The sequence below is a fragment of the Mya arenaria genome, chromosome 11 (genome assembly GCF_026914265.1).
Source record: "Mya arenaria isolate MELC-2E11 chromosome 11, ASM2691426v1".
Taxonomy (NCBI): Eukaryota; Metazoa; Mollusca; class Bivalvia; order Myida; family Myidae; genus Mya; species Mya arenaria.
In genome coordinates, this window is record NC_069132.1 from 53062282 (window position 1) to 53078441 (window position 16160).

Below are 16160 nucleotides of genomic sequence, written 5' to 3' on the forward strand. Positions count from 1 at the left end.
GCTCGTATTGATAATTCTAGGCTTGTTTTAAGAAAATGCTGTATTTGCCGATTTTGGGACCATATGGTGTCTAGTCCCTTTAACATCCTATCAGGATACAGCTTCATAAAACTAAAAAAAGTGTTTAGCATATGCGTACTTGCAATGTCATTCGGAACTTCTCGGCCATTTTCCATAGAAAAAACCTCGGTTGTGTCGGTACATCAATAAAGTAGTTCGTAAGATTTTGAAAAATAGTATTTAATTATTGTAGTATTTTAACATGTATGTTGTATATTTCAGTTTAAATTGATTGCCAATAAAATAAATTATTGCATTAACGATAAAAAATCCCAAGAGTTAAGAATTTAGTTTAACTCATAAATTGGAATTACTACGCGATCTACTTGCAGCGCAGTTAAATGAAAAGGTTTCTGACACTGTAAGTCGTTTACATTTGAGGTTAATTTCGCTGGAAAATAGCCGAGGTGTTCCGAATGCTTGCAAAGCATGTTGATATAACTTGATATGACTGTCTACTGAAATATAAAGTTTTGCTCCACAGTTTAAGCCATATCGTATCATTTTTAAGTTAAGTTTGATTGATGAGTTGATGTGAGTTGTGTTGGAATGAATAGATGAAGTCTATTCAGTTTCTTCACACCGTAGACTGCTTGTTCGGGTAACGAAATGGTGAACTGTGTGTATATGTATTATAAAATCCCTACATGTATTTTTTAAGGTAATAAATTATTGGTCTTTTCAATGCTGGTCATAATAAATAGCCTTGCCCGTTTTTATATTTATATCCAAATTTGTCTGAAATAAAGATTGTATAATATACGTGTTTTGAATATTTCTTTCTATGGACAGGAGCCACTTCTTTGGAAAACTACAGCCCCTATTCTTAAGAATTGCGTATTGATAATTGCGTCCTCATTTTCTTCTTTGGAACAATAATGTTTTATGGAAAAAAAATCGGCGTCAGGAAAAAGTGTGTTAAATAGTCCTTATCAATGAAACCTATTTTTATCATTGATATAGGAATTATGATGATTTAATGGCTACTGGGGTGGATATTTATGTATAAACTTAAAGGACGTGCACAGCCTAAATGATAAACGCAATTAACAGGAGATGCACAGTAGGAGTTTATGATGCTTAACATTCATTAAAATAGGCCTTTAAGGTATTTTAATTGTTGATTGTTTTAACCGGACTTACCCGAATAGTCCGCAAGATATTTTGATATAAAGTTGTGTCTGGTGGTCATCTAATTAGGCCTCGACCAAAAGTCATAGCCTTTGGTTGTTGCTATTACTTCTGTGTATGATTCTCTGGAGAGCGATTAAGGTCCACCATTGCCTTCTTGTTACACTTTAGACCGGCTACCAGGGCCGAACCTATTTATATATTTTAGTATGCCCGTGCGTGCACATCGATTTCAGATTCGCCGTAATGAAAAGTGCTAAAAGCGTGTGATCAAAAATAAAAATAAAATAGAAGGCTAGTTGTAACACGTAACTGGTTAACGTTTGTCGTAATTCCACTGAATGTTGGCGCAATAGTTGGTTCATGTATGGACTATTTAAAGTATGTTTTAAATGTTTGCCGATGTGAATGAAGGTAAATGTATTGTGATCAATGTAAATAACTAAACTCTAGATATCATTATACTTCCGAAGCATAGGTAAAGGTTAAAAATTAAGACATAACGCTCAAGATAGTCAATATCAATCATCTTAATATGATATTTTATCATAAAACAAAATAATAAGGGTCAGCACTGTTAATATTGTAAGGCTGGCGGTATATAAAGCGGTAAAACAGCAAAATCAACACACTGTAAGGCTGTCTGTATTGAAAGCGGGAAAACAGCAAAATCAACGATCTGTAACTGATTTATTGAAATCGGCAAAACCAACAAAATCAACGCACTGTAAGGCTAACTGAATTGAAAGCGGGAAAACAGCAAAATCAACGTACTGAAAGGCTGACTGTATTGAAAGCGGGAAAACAGCCAAATCAACGTACTGAAAGGCTGACTGTATTGAAAGTGGGAAAACAGCAAAATCAACGTACTCTTAGGCTGACTGTATTGAAAGCGGGAAAACAGCAGATTCAACGTTCTCTTAGGCTGACACTATTGAAAGCGGGAAAACAGCAAAACCAACGTAATGAAAGGCTGACTGTATTGAAAGTGGGAAAACAGCAAAATCAACGTAATGAAAGGCTGTCTGTATTGAAAGTGGCAAAACAGCAAAATCAACGTTCTGAAAGGCTGTCTGTATTGAAAGCGGGAAAACAGCAAAATCAACGTACTGTAAAGCTGTCTGTATTGAAAGCGGGAAAACAGCAAAATCAACGTACTGAAAGGCTGGCTGTATTGAAAGTGGGAAAACAGCAAAATCAACGCACTCTTAGGCTGACTGTATTGAAAGCGGGAAAACAGCAGAATCAACGTACTCTTAGGCTGACTGTATTGAAAGCGGGAACACAGCAAAATCAACGTAATGAAAGGCTGACTGTATTGAAAGTGGGAAAACAGCAAAATCAACGCACTCTTAGGCTGACTTTATTGGCCGGCTGACTGTATTGAAAGCGGGGAAACAGCAAATTCAACGTACTAAAAGCCTGACTGTATTGAAAGTAGCAAAACAGCAAAATCAACGTACTCTTAGGCTGTCTGTATTGAACGCGGTAAAACAGCAAATCAACTTACTGAAAGGTTGACTGTATTGAAAGTGGGAAAACAGCATAATCAACGTATTCTTAGTCTGTCTGTATTGAAAGCGGTAAAACAGCAAAATCAACGCACTCTTAGGCTGACTTTAATGAAAGCGGGAAAACAGCAAAATCAACGCACTCTTAGGCTGACTGTATTGGAAGCGGGAAGACAGCAAAATCAAAGTACTCAAGGTGTCTGCATTGAAAACGGGAAAACAGCAAAATCAACGCCCTCTTTGGCTGTCTGTATTGAAAGTGGGAAAACAGCAAAATCAAGGTGCTGTAAGGCTGACTGTATTGAAATCGGGAAAACAACAATATCAACGCACTGTAAGGCTCACTGTATTGAAAGTGGGAAAACAGCAAAATCAACGTACTGAAAGGCTGACTGTATTGAAAGCGGGAAAACAGCAAAATCAACGTGCTGAAAGGCTGACTGTATTGAAATCTGGAAAACAGCAAAGTCAACGTTCTGAAAGGCTGACTGTATTGAAAGCGGTTAAACAGCAAAATCAACGTGCTGAAAGGCTGACTGTATTAAAAGTGGGAAAACAGCAAAATTAACGTTCTGAAAGGCTGACTGTATTGAAAGCGGTAAAACAGCAAAATCAACGTGCTGAAAGGCTGACTTTATTGAAAGCGGGAAAACAGCAAAATCAACATGCTGAAAGGCTGACTGTATTGAAAGCGGGAAAACAGCAAAGTCAACGTTCTGAAAGGCTGACTGTATTGAAAGCGGTATAACAGCAAAATCAACGTGCTGAAAGGCTGACTGTATTGAAAGTGGGAAAACAGCAAAATTAACGTTCTGAAAGTCTGACTGTATTGAAAGTGGGAAAACAGCAAAATTAACGTTCTGAAAGGTTGACTGTATAGAAAGCGGGAAAACAGCAAAATCAACGTGCTGAAAGGCTGACTGTATTGAAAGCGGTCAAAAAGTAAACTAAAATAACTGATTAGGCTGTATTGTAATCTTGAATACTATAAAATGCACTATTGTCTATGCTTGTGTCGTCCAATATGTCATAGTTATTGGGCCAAAAGCGTCGGCGTCAGACAATCGTTGTGCAGACAATAACATAGGTATTGTTGATGGCAGTGTTTGCAGGCATAATGTCTCTGTCTAGTTGAGTAAAATGCAATTGTAACGCCATTAGTAATACTCCTTTAACTTAAATATAATAGTTTACTTCTTTCCCCTATTTTTAGCCTTACATTGTGTTGTCATGTTGACAAATACAAGATGAAAATTCTAATTGTAAAGCTGTAATATATAAACATGTCTACACTGATTTTATTAGACAATTTTAAATTGCATATGTTTAAACGGAGATGAATAATTTGAAAGCGAAAGTAATAATTAGCAGAAATTTCTACGAACTGTTAAAACGAGTTGTAGATACATAATCTGTCACAAGAAACTATGATAACTATTGTATCTCTGTGATAGATGGAGAACCCGCCCAAGTTTTAGCTGACCATGTCGCCCCGCCTGTCGAGGGCATTGGGCGATGCTGGCTCAACAGTTAAAGAGAAAAGTGATAAACCTTCATATAATACGGTATATCAATGGAGGGCATAATGAATGTATACCAAAAGAGCAAAATTTACACTCGCTATTTTACTAGATTTAAATGTATATCATATGTATATCTATAATTTTAATCGAAAACAAATATTGAAATCTATTGTTAACGACCTTAAGCTTTATCTTTATATATGTAGGCTGTATTGATATCGTCTCTCAACAATGGGGAACCCGATACAAAAGATAACAAAAATGAACTATGTGTTCTTCAAACACCATAATCATAAACAATCTTAGGAAAGCACGTAACTACAGCGTGTTGTTTTTTAATTTTGTTTTTGAGTTTACTTAATTTGATGAGCTACAGATCGTTCCTCTGAGAATGGAGGACCTGCCCGCGTTTTACCGTCCAATGTCTCTTCGCTTGTCGAGAGTGTTAGGCGACATCGGGGTCAACAGTTGGATGGTTAGGAGAAGAAGAAGAAATTTTCTCATGATAGAGGCGAGCGCTACTATCAATTCAAAACTATACGGATTGGATGTTACCAATTTCTATTTCGGGAGTCAGTCAGAGGGAACAACAACGCCGGGACTAAACTCCGATATTGACCTCTTTGCAAGCTTAAATAGAACAAACATTATGTCATCATGGTCTGAATGGGAGTTCGGGAGGACAAACTACCTGATGGTAAAGGAGGAGACGTGCTCTTCACAACATTATCTTCTACAAGAGATCAGACCAGAGTCACCTGAACCTGCCAGAATTCCAAGTGATATGTTTAGTGTAGTTGACAGCAACGGTCGTGTATTTCATTCCAACTTGTTTAGTGAAGTTTACGCAAGACAACTTGCAGAAAACTATAATTGTCATTATTTCTCCAGTGGTCCATCACATAGCGTTCTTAAAATGTATGACATTGTGTACGCTTTTTGGTGCAAGTCCATTCCGCCAGAATGCCATGAGTGGTTTGAACGACCGAGACCTGGCCACTGGCCGACACCGACAATGTTACGAGACGTAAGGGGTTGTGGGTGTTTTCTTTGGCCTGATGGACACTTTGATAGCTGTGAAAATTATATAGAATGGAGAATTTCTCCTAGTCTTATTGAAAGGACACTGATGTTCAGCATGAAAACATTACAGCTTAAATGTTATGTGGTACTCAAGATTCTGAAATCTCACGTCATCAACCCCCGTTTAAATTATAACGGAAAACTGACAAGCTTTCATTGCAAAATTGCACTCTTTTTCGCCGCAGAAAGACTGCCACCCGGAATGTGGAAGGAAGACCGCCTGATGGAATGCATTGTTTATTGTTTGAAACTGCTGCTTGGTTGGACGAACACCGGCATGTGCCCTCACTACCTTGTAGCAGGTGTGAATCTTTTCCATGGAAAATTTACCAATCCGCAGTTAGCAAATCTTTCTAAGATCCTTTCAAAAATCATTGACAATCACTTAGCAATACTAGCGCACATACAGGCAGACGAATTAGGCAATCGGATTGTGATCACACATATCAGAACCGTTCGATACAGTGAAGGGTTTCTCATATCGACAAACAATAGTTCATGTAGGTGGCTTAGTATTTACGCTCACTTTATAATGAATATATTTTTTGAACTGTTTCTGACATTGACGTCCGATGTGTTGCCTGAACAAATGAGTGTTTTCGTCGGCGCTTATCTCCAAACAGTGTGTTCGCATGCACGTGGGTTGCCGTTACCTCTTAGAGAAGAATACCTCAATTATACTTCGAAACAAATTCTGAGTGTATTGGCATCCACTGCTGCATCGTGTTGCATCCGGAATGGTTATGTTGTTCCTAGAAATGTACTGACTCTGTTTGAAAGTTCCCTAGATACAGATGTGGCCTCATCAAGACTGAAGTTGGCATCTTTTCTCGTCTGTCATAATGAGCTAGAACGAGCAGCGGATGTGCTGAATGATGTTGAACGTAGATATGATTACAGCGTACAAGCTGTATGTGGATGTGGACGAATGGGTGAAAACGAAATAGCTGTTTACAAATCAATGTGTAGTACCAGTGTTGTTGATAGCGATGATATTCTCTTAACAAATAAAACCGCGTTATGTGTTCGCTTCTTGAGACAGGAGGTCTTTTGTGCACCACCGATATTGCGCTACGAGGTGGTGAGGGGAATTGGCGAAGATATCCATCATAGATATCATGCTGAATTCATCTGGATGAACTGGGCCGTGGTAGACGCCAAACCTTTCCTCTTCTACCTGCAGTATCTGACGTTCCGCGGTCTTGGTCAACTACGTAGACAAGTTGAAGCTTTCAACAACTTAGAGAACTGCTCCTTTGACATGAACTTCCGTTCTCTGCTCCACCACCCAGAGACGTATAACAACCTTTTGGGGCACTGCATGGAGATTGAGGGCCAACCGGAATGGGCGTTACTACATTACAGGATATCCGTCGCATTAATGCCTTGGAACAACGCGGCTCATTGGCATATTTATAGACTGAATCATGGGTACGAGGTTAAGAGAACAACGCGGCTCATTGGCATATTTATAGACTGAAACATGGGTACGAGGTTTAGATAATACAAATAACTGCTTATGTACATGTATAGAGATTACAAAGATATCGCACGTCATTTTCAAACATTATTTCCTTCCATTGTTATTTCTACGAAACATCCAACTGCATTTTATTGATAATTGTTATCTTTAGATATTATTGATACTAGCGTTATATGACAGACCTTTCCCAGTGAACATTCCAACAATCACGCTAAACAGGGTTTGTCAGATATTGTAAAATTGGAAGACTTTTCAAGTCATGCTCCGGACACAAACACACACACACACGCACACACACACGCACCCCCCCCACACACAAACGTGCTCATGCGCAGGCACACATACACATGCGCGCGCGCACAAGCACACATACACACGCGTGCGTAAATCTCCTTCGCCTATCGGCGGGGGATAATAAGTATATATTGATAATAAGATTTAAAGTTGTGTTATACAGACTACAGATACAAGTTTTCTTAGCACTATAAGCGGATACTAAGACGCATCCATTTTTCAGAGTGGATCCAATGGGATCGGGAAAAGTGTGGAGGAAGGCAAATAAAAAAGGGGTTTCTGTGTGACATACTGGTATTTCATGTTTGGTTGTTGTTGTGTGTATTCATGATAAGATATTCCATTAAAGTAAATTGATCTCTAATTTATTTTTCATGATTGCTATTTCGCGTTCGATATTTATACGTATTTGCAAGTACCTTTCAAAGTTACGAAAGTTTGATAACGCTTGTCGGTATTTTGAACAGAGAATGAACTATTTCACCAATTGAATAATAAAGTTTGTTCTGCTATATTTATTACTTGATTTGGTGTTTACTCGAAATAAAACTATAAATAGATTAAGTACAATAAGTATACCCTAAATCTGAAGATTGATCTTGATGTTTTTTCCACGGATCTTATGCACTCCCAAAACATGTGACTAATTGTTTCTTCATTGCTTGAGTACAAGTCGCGTCGCCTGTAGTTGGATACTTTGCATTTGAACAAATATTTGTTTGTAGGTATGGTTCTATTTATTATTTTAAACTGAAATGTTTGTATACATGTATCAATTGTGTCTACGTAAGGCATTATGTTAATTTGCTTCCAATTTAACTCCTTATGAAAAAAAGTTTTCTCACTTTTGTTTGTTCTTTAATTCTATATTGTTATTTTTGATATCTGTATAAAATAGAAATCTTGATATATATTTTTGGATTTTATGTGTTCAATCATTGAAATATATTCTACTTTATTTGTTTTGAAATTTCTCATTGAATATGTCTTAATACTCGAGAACATAGAATACCACCATTAGTCGGTTCTAGGTGGCTACTAACCAATGTTGCGTTTATCATTGGATATGTCTATAACGTATACAACACAGTCGGTGCTTTCGGGCGTTACTAGTAATACAAGCATCATTTAATGTGTCATTATGACTCGTAAACATAGAACACCGCGCAAGTCGGTGCTGGCGTGAGACCACAGTTATTTTTACAATATGTTTCATATAGACACTTACGTGGCTTTTGACTTTATACACATCCCAATTGAAAAATAAGGACATGGCATCTCTAGAACAATTCAAGACACAAAATATAATCACAAGAAAACACCATGTTGACCATTGACCCGACTGTCAAAATTGAGTTCAAATACAGAACCCTTCCGCCAAGGCGTCAATCGGCTACAAACAACTAATTTTCAGACTTCCACAAGCTATGATTTTTCCAATATTTACACTGAAAACTATCAATTTCTGCAATAAAGTGTCAAATTCAGTCAAGTTCTCTGCAAAAACCACATTTTTTGCTCCTTTTTCATTCAATTTTAATAAAATATTGATACTTGAACACAAGCACTTTTTTCTGTATTAACATCCGGTCAATGGGGGGCAGATAACTGTGGTCTTGAGCCTGCTAGGGGGCGTTGACAGTGTTGTCCATATTATTGGATATGTCCTATTAACTCGTGAACATAGACTATCGTATAAGTCGGTTCTAAGTGGATGTTTACCAATGTTGCGTATACCATTTGGTATTTCGATAACATATACAACACAGTCAGTGTTAGGGGGCGTTACTAGTGATTAAATGTGGCTTCACGACTCGTAAATATAGAATACCGCTTAAGTAGATGCTAAGGGGAGGGGTACAAGTGATGCACGCATCATTGAATGTGTCATGATAGCGCTTCGTAAACATACAATTCTGCTTAAGTCGGGTGCTGGTGCAGGGGGGTCACAGTAATGCAAGCATCATTGAATGTGTCATAATGACTCTTAAACATAGAATAAGTCTGTGCTATGTGGCGTTGACAGTGTTGCCCATATAATTGAATATTTGTTAAAACTCTTGTTAATAGAATACCTGTCAATACGTTGTAAGGGTACGATGGCAGTGCTGCCTATTTCATTGAATATGTCTGAATGACTCTTGAACATAGAACGTCGCTTGGGATCGTATGTATGCGATGTTTTGTTCTGATATTGTACAGCGCAATCGAATATTTTATACATTTTTGTGCTATATAAATGCTTTGTATTTGTATTTGTATTTGTAAGGGGGCGTTGACATGGATGCATATATCATTGAATATATCTTTATGACTCTTGGAAATAGAATATCGCTTTCGATCGTTCTAGGGGGGGGGGGGGGGGGGGGGGCGTTGACAGTCTTGTATATATGACTGAATATGGCTTAATGAATACATATAATACCACAAGGAGGCGTTGACAGTGTTTCCCATATCAGTGAATATGGATTGATGACATTGGACATATAATACCACAAGGAGGCGTTGACAGTGTTTCCCATATCAGTGAATATGGATTGATGACATTGAACATATAATACCACAAGGAGGCGTTGACAGTGTTTCCCATATCAGTGAATATGTTTTATGACTCTTGGAATACGGCTAGGTGGGGTTGACTGCCTTGCCCATATCATTGATTATGGCTTAATGACTCTTGTACACCGGTGTATGCAAACAGCATTGCTGTCAGTCACACTGAGATTTCTCTTTTAAACCTTGGATCGCGTGTGCGCTATGTCCAAGGGTGCACTTGTAAAAAAACAAACACAAATAAATCATACGGTTATTAGAGGTAAAATCTTCGATTTTATTTTTTTTCATGTGAGTCAAGGGTCTGCCCTTTCGAAGTCTGTTAGCTATATCCTTTGTTAGATGGTCCTGCAGGAGTTGTTTGGACACTTTGCGTGTGTGTTAATATCCAAACAACTCTTCCAGGACCATCTAACAAAGGATATAGCTAACAGACTTCGAATAAAAGTAGGCAATTTTTAGAACAGAAGGTTTCAATAAAATAAACCGTACTCCTGTGAGTTCAATTCCTCTAACGACCAGCCATCTATGTATATAGTTTAGTTTAAACTTATGTATTTCACGATTACGAAATAAGTTACTAAAACATCATGGAAATGATGGTTCGGAGAATGTGACTATATGGTGTGGGGAATATAGTTGTCAACTTGAAGCATGCGTAATATTGTATTTAATTGACTTATTTGGAAATCGGTTTCTAAATTGTTCATATACCAAAGACGATAATCTTATTTTGATTTTTGATATTTGGTTCATTTTGATCTTGGATCAATTGTGATCTCACCTGTCTAGCAGAATAAGAAACTAGAACTCTGCAAACGTTGGATTTCATTTATATAAACTTTATTGTTAAATTGTTTCTTCTTCTCTCATTTTAGGAAGTTGTATTAAATTTCAATTATTCAAGGTGCATTAAGTCGAAAATACAAAATAAAGTTTTAAATAGTATAGATAATTTAACATAGTATCTATGGTCACGTGATTCGCATGATGGATGTAATTACTATACTGTAATGGACGTCACACTAAGTGAAGTTTGACTTTGTTTAATGTAGCGTTGTCTCCCTTGTCCCGTACTTGTTAAGCGTGTAGTGATTTTATCAACTATCAGCTCTATTTACAATCGATCTTAATGAATAGTGTATAAATGACATTGAATAAGAAAATTAACAGGATCTTGGTCCAATTGCTGATCGTGTAGTCTCATATTGTTTTATTTCATCACGTCTCTATTACTCACAATAAGTCGCGTCAGACTCCTGGTCTAGTTGTAACACATTTGTCTGTCAATCCAGGGGTCGCAGGTTCAATTTACAGGACACGGACTGTCAGTCAAACTAGCTGGATGATTCTCGACTGACCAATTAGCGTCCACACTAGGCGGGGCTGATCAGTTGCCATTGATATCCGCCATGACCTTCCACGATCTGCACTTATCAACAATTGTGTAATTACGCTGTTTTCTCAATATTTAATACAAATTATGTTTCTCATAACTAAGACAAGAGACAATTAAGGAAATCCGAAATACTGAGATTTTCCCTTAATGCTGCTCAAATTATGCATTTTTTGCATTTGTTTAATAACAAGGGCCCTTTTAGTAGACTATTTATAACCTCCAGGTGTCTAAATGTAACCGTACATACTATGCGTATTTTTTCCGTTAGTATTAAAACGAGAAATATCATAATGAATATAAGTGTATAATACTGACGATAACTTGAGAATTATTTTTATTTTGAAATATGTCTTCTTCGTGTGCGTTTAGTTTTAAATCCGAAGCATATAGATTTGTATTCAAGTTTGTTAGGATATATTAGTGAAAAAGACAACTCATGTGATTTCAATTAAAATATCTTATAAAATGTTAATAAAGGTCACCAAAAGCAAAATTATATTTGTAAAATCAAGGTAAAAACCTATGCATTTATACTGACTATGGCCATTTTTAATTTCGATATTGTGTATAACAGTTTTGCATTTCATTTAATAAGGATATTAATTCATTGAGAGGGGCATTAAGGTAGTTATATCAATAATAAAAACTCATCGCAATTGTATAAACAGGAGATTATTAAGGTAAAGAAGAAAAACAGCGAAATCGATGGATCTAAACAAACGTAGACTTTCGTACAGGAAAGTAATACAGGTTTTGTTTCCCTAAATATGAGTTTTTAAATAGAGACAGTTATTCTACTGTAAAACATTACGATGCTATTTAGAAATGAATTATTTTCGTTGTTTTGACATTATTTCTACCAGAATAATACATTGTATACAATAAATAACAGTGAACTAATTTAATGTTATACTTGATTTTATTGCTATGTTTTAACATGCTCCATGAAATTTAAATCTGTATATTTTTTTTGTATATTTTCGTCTGCTTTTGCGAACTTGTCGGAGGGCCCTTACTCAGAGGTCATGTGACTTTGTAGGCGTAGATTGTCGCTATCGATGTGGTGTAAATTCCACGCCGCACCACTAAAAACAAAATATTAATCGTTGGCCGGAAGAGACATTAAATGGGGATCCCGGACGTGTGACAGTGCTATATAGTGCATGTTAAAAAAACAGGGAAGCTATAACTAGAGCTTCAGCCTGTCTGAGCATTATGCTCCAAAAACCTAATATGATTTACATTCTTTTCGGATCACTCGAATGGACCTTGTCAGCGTGCACGTAAAAATAAACTTACACATCCACCCAAAACTCATATTTGATTTTGGCTACTGATATCAGAAAAAGTGTGATGTTGAATAATAGAATTGCCTAAAGTATACATTAAACAATCATATAACATTTTCTGTATATTTTATTTCAGTTGTATCCTTATCCAAACTCTGGCCAACTCCGTTGCGCAGTTGATGATCAGCTAAACTGGGAAAATTACAGAGAGATGGTCATTACCGATGTCATGATATAACAGCACGTTGTGAAAATAGTAAGTATACTTTGATTTTAGTTAGTGAGTTTGGCATATAATTGTTACATTAGGCGTATGGTAAACTAATTAAAGTATAAATTAGCCACGCCCTCAATAATTGAAAATTTGATCTATAATTCTGAAATAATGCTGCCTTTGTATAAGGGTATACATGTTTTCACAGAATATACCTGGTCGCGGTATACAACTTGTTAAGTACCTAAATCATTGTTTATTTCACCGTTAATACTGTTTATATTATATATTATTTAGGCTCGATGATTAAATTCAGTTATTAGTACTTGCATTTACGTTCTTTGTATGACATAACAAGCTGATTATCAATCCTCCTGTTTGCCACATATAAATCGTGCTGATTATTAATCCCGTGTATTTGAGCGTCGTCACTTTATTTTGTTTCTTTGATCAAATGTTTAATCGGTTATTTAATTGAACACCTTTGCTATGATTTCACTGTTTGCAATAAACAAAAAGATTTAATGGCTTCATTTTTTTCTTATATCCCTAACATCTTTTATGAACTTCAAATTACCGATCAAGCGATAATTGACATGGGTATCTGCGCTAATTAACATATTGTCCCATTGTAGTATCATAAGCTGCATGACATAGATGATATATAACACGAGATTGGCGCATGGTGAATTCGCAGACAATTTAGGTTCGCAGTTTCATTGTTCCCCAAAAAATAAAAATGCACGAATTTAAGAACCCACGAAATTGTCCTTTTTCGTAAAACAACGAGATTTCAAGCCCACGAATATAAATGATATCACGGTATATACACTGATATTATAAGACGATTCGAAAGCGAAAATGGAAATTAACAGTAATTTCTATAAATTCTTAATACATACTTTGTCCAATGAAAATATGATAATCATTGTTTCTCTGTGAAATATGGAGAACCCTCCAGAGTTTTACCGGTCCATGTCTCTCCGCCTTTCGAGGGCGTTAAGCGACATCGGCGTCAACAGTTGGATGGTGAGGAGAAGAAGGAGAACTTTCCTCATGATAGAGGCGGGCGAGACGATTAGTGTTAAAAAAATGGAAATCATACTACCCACTTTCATTTCGGAAGTCAGTCAGAGGGAACAACAACGCCGGGACTTAACTCCGATATTGACGAATTAATCTGCTACAACAACTTCAATATCATGTCCTCATGGTCTGAATGGGAGTTCGGGAAGACAAACTTTCTGATGGTAAAGGAGGAGACGTGCTCTCCACAACATTATCTTCTACAAGTGATCAGACCAGACTCACCTGAACCTGCCAGAATTCCAAGTGATATGTTTAGTGTATTTGACAGAAACGGCCGTGTATTACTTACCAACATACTAGCTAAAGTTGCCACACAAGTATTTTCAGTAGCAACTAATTCACGTTTCTACTCCAGTGGTCCATCTCATAGCTTTGCTAAAATGTATGACTTAGTGTGCGCGTTTTGGTGCAGGTAACTTCCGCTAGAATGCCACGGGTGGTTTGAACGACCTAGGTCCGGACACTGGCCGACACCGGAACTGTTAAGAGACGTAAAGGAGTGTGGATGTTTTCTTGTTCCTGATGGCTACTTTGACAGCCGTGACAAATATGTGGAATGGAGAATTTCTCCTAGTCTTATTGAGAGAACCGTGATGTTCAGCATGAAAACATTACAGCTTAAATGTTATGTGGTCCTCAAGATTCTGAAATCTCACGTCATTAACCCCTGTTTACATAATAACGGAAAGCTGACAAGCTTTCATTGCAAAACTGCACTCTTTTTCGCCGCGGAAATGCTGCCGCCCGGAATGTGGAAGGAAGACCGCCTGATGGACTGCATTGTTTATTGTTTGAAACTGTTGCTTGGCTGGACGAAAAGCGGTTTGTGCCCTCACTACATTGTAGCTGGCGTGAATCTTTTCCATGGAAAAATTACTAATCCGCAGTTACCACATCTTTCTAAGGTCCTTTCAAACATCATTGACACTCACTTAGTAATACTTGCTTGCATACAAGCAGACGATTTGGGCAATCGAATGGTGATCACGCATATCAGAACTGTTCGTTTCACTGAGGGGTGTCTTTTATCGACAAACAATAGTTTATGTAGGTGGCTTAGTGTTTTCGCTCACATTAGAATCAATAAACATCTTCTGGTTATTCTTTCTAAGACGTCTGATTTGATGCCTAAACAAATGAGTATTTTTGTCGGCCTATATCTTCAAACAGCGCTTACACATGCACATGGGTTGCCGTTTCCTCTTATAGAAGAATGTTTCCGCTATACCTCGAAACAATTTCTCAGCATTTTGGCATCCACTGCTGCATCATGTTGCATATGGAATGGTTATGGTGTTCCTAGAAATATACTGTTTTTATTTGAAAGTTCCCTAGATACGAATGTGGCCTCATCAAGACTGAAGTTGGCTTCTTTTCTCATCTGTCATAATGAGCTTGAAAGAGCAGTGGAGGTGCTAAATGATGTTGAACGCAGATATGACGACAGCGTGCAACCGGTATGTTTATGTGGACGAATGAATCCTTTCGATAAAGAACATCACAAACCACTGTGTACTACCAGTGTTGCTGATAACGACGATGTTCTCTTAACAAATAAAACCGCGTTATGGGTTCGCTATATGAGACAGGAAGTCTTCTGTGCACCACCGATATTGCGCTACGAGATGCTGAAGGGAATAGGTGAGGATATCAATCATAGACACATGACTGAACATGACTGCATGAATTGGGCCGTGGTGGACGCGCAACCCTACCTCTACTACCTGCAGTACCTAACATTCCGCGGTCTTGGTCAATAACGGAGACAACTACAAGCTTTAATCAACTTAAATAACTGCTTCCTTGACAACAGCCTTCGTCCCCAGCTCTACCATAAGGAAACGTATTTACACCTGGTGGGACACTGCCTGGAGATGGAGGGCCAGCCGGAGATAGCGTTACTATTCTATAGAATATCCATCAATTGTCTTCCTAGGAACAACGCGGCACACTAGCATATTTATAGACTGAATCGGGGCTACGGGATATAAATATTACAATTTACTGTAAATATATAGTGATTACACAGATATTGCGCGTCATTTTCGTGCATAATTTCTTTACATTGTAATTGTTACAAAAAACAACTGCCTTTCATTTATAATTGTTATCTGTTATATATTATTGATATGCTGCCTTAAAATGAACCACTTTTTTAATGAAAATTCCAACAATAACGCTAAGTAGGGTCTGTCAAATATTGAAAATTTGAAAGACTTTTCGAGTTATCAGTTTCGGTTATGCTCCGGACAAAATTGCGTTGATTCACACACGCACGAATGCGCCCACAAGCATACCCCCGTTCACACCCCGTCCACACACACACACACACACGCACACGCACACACACACGCACACACAAACACACACACGTGCGTAAATCCCCTTTACATATCGGCAGGGGATAATAAGTTAATACGGATAATAAGATAATATGGTTTGAACTTGTTCGTAAGTTTAATACAGACTACAGATACAAGTCTTCTAAGCACCGTTAGCGGATATTAAGACACATCCATATTTCAGAGTGG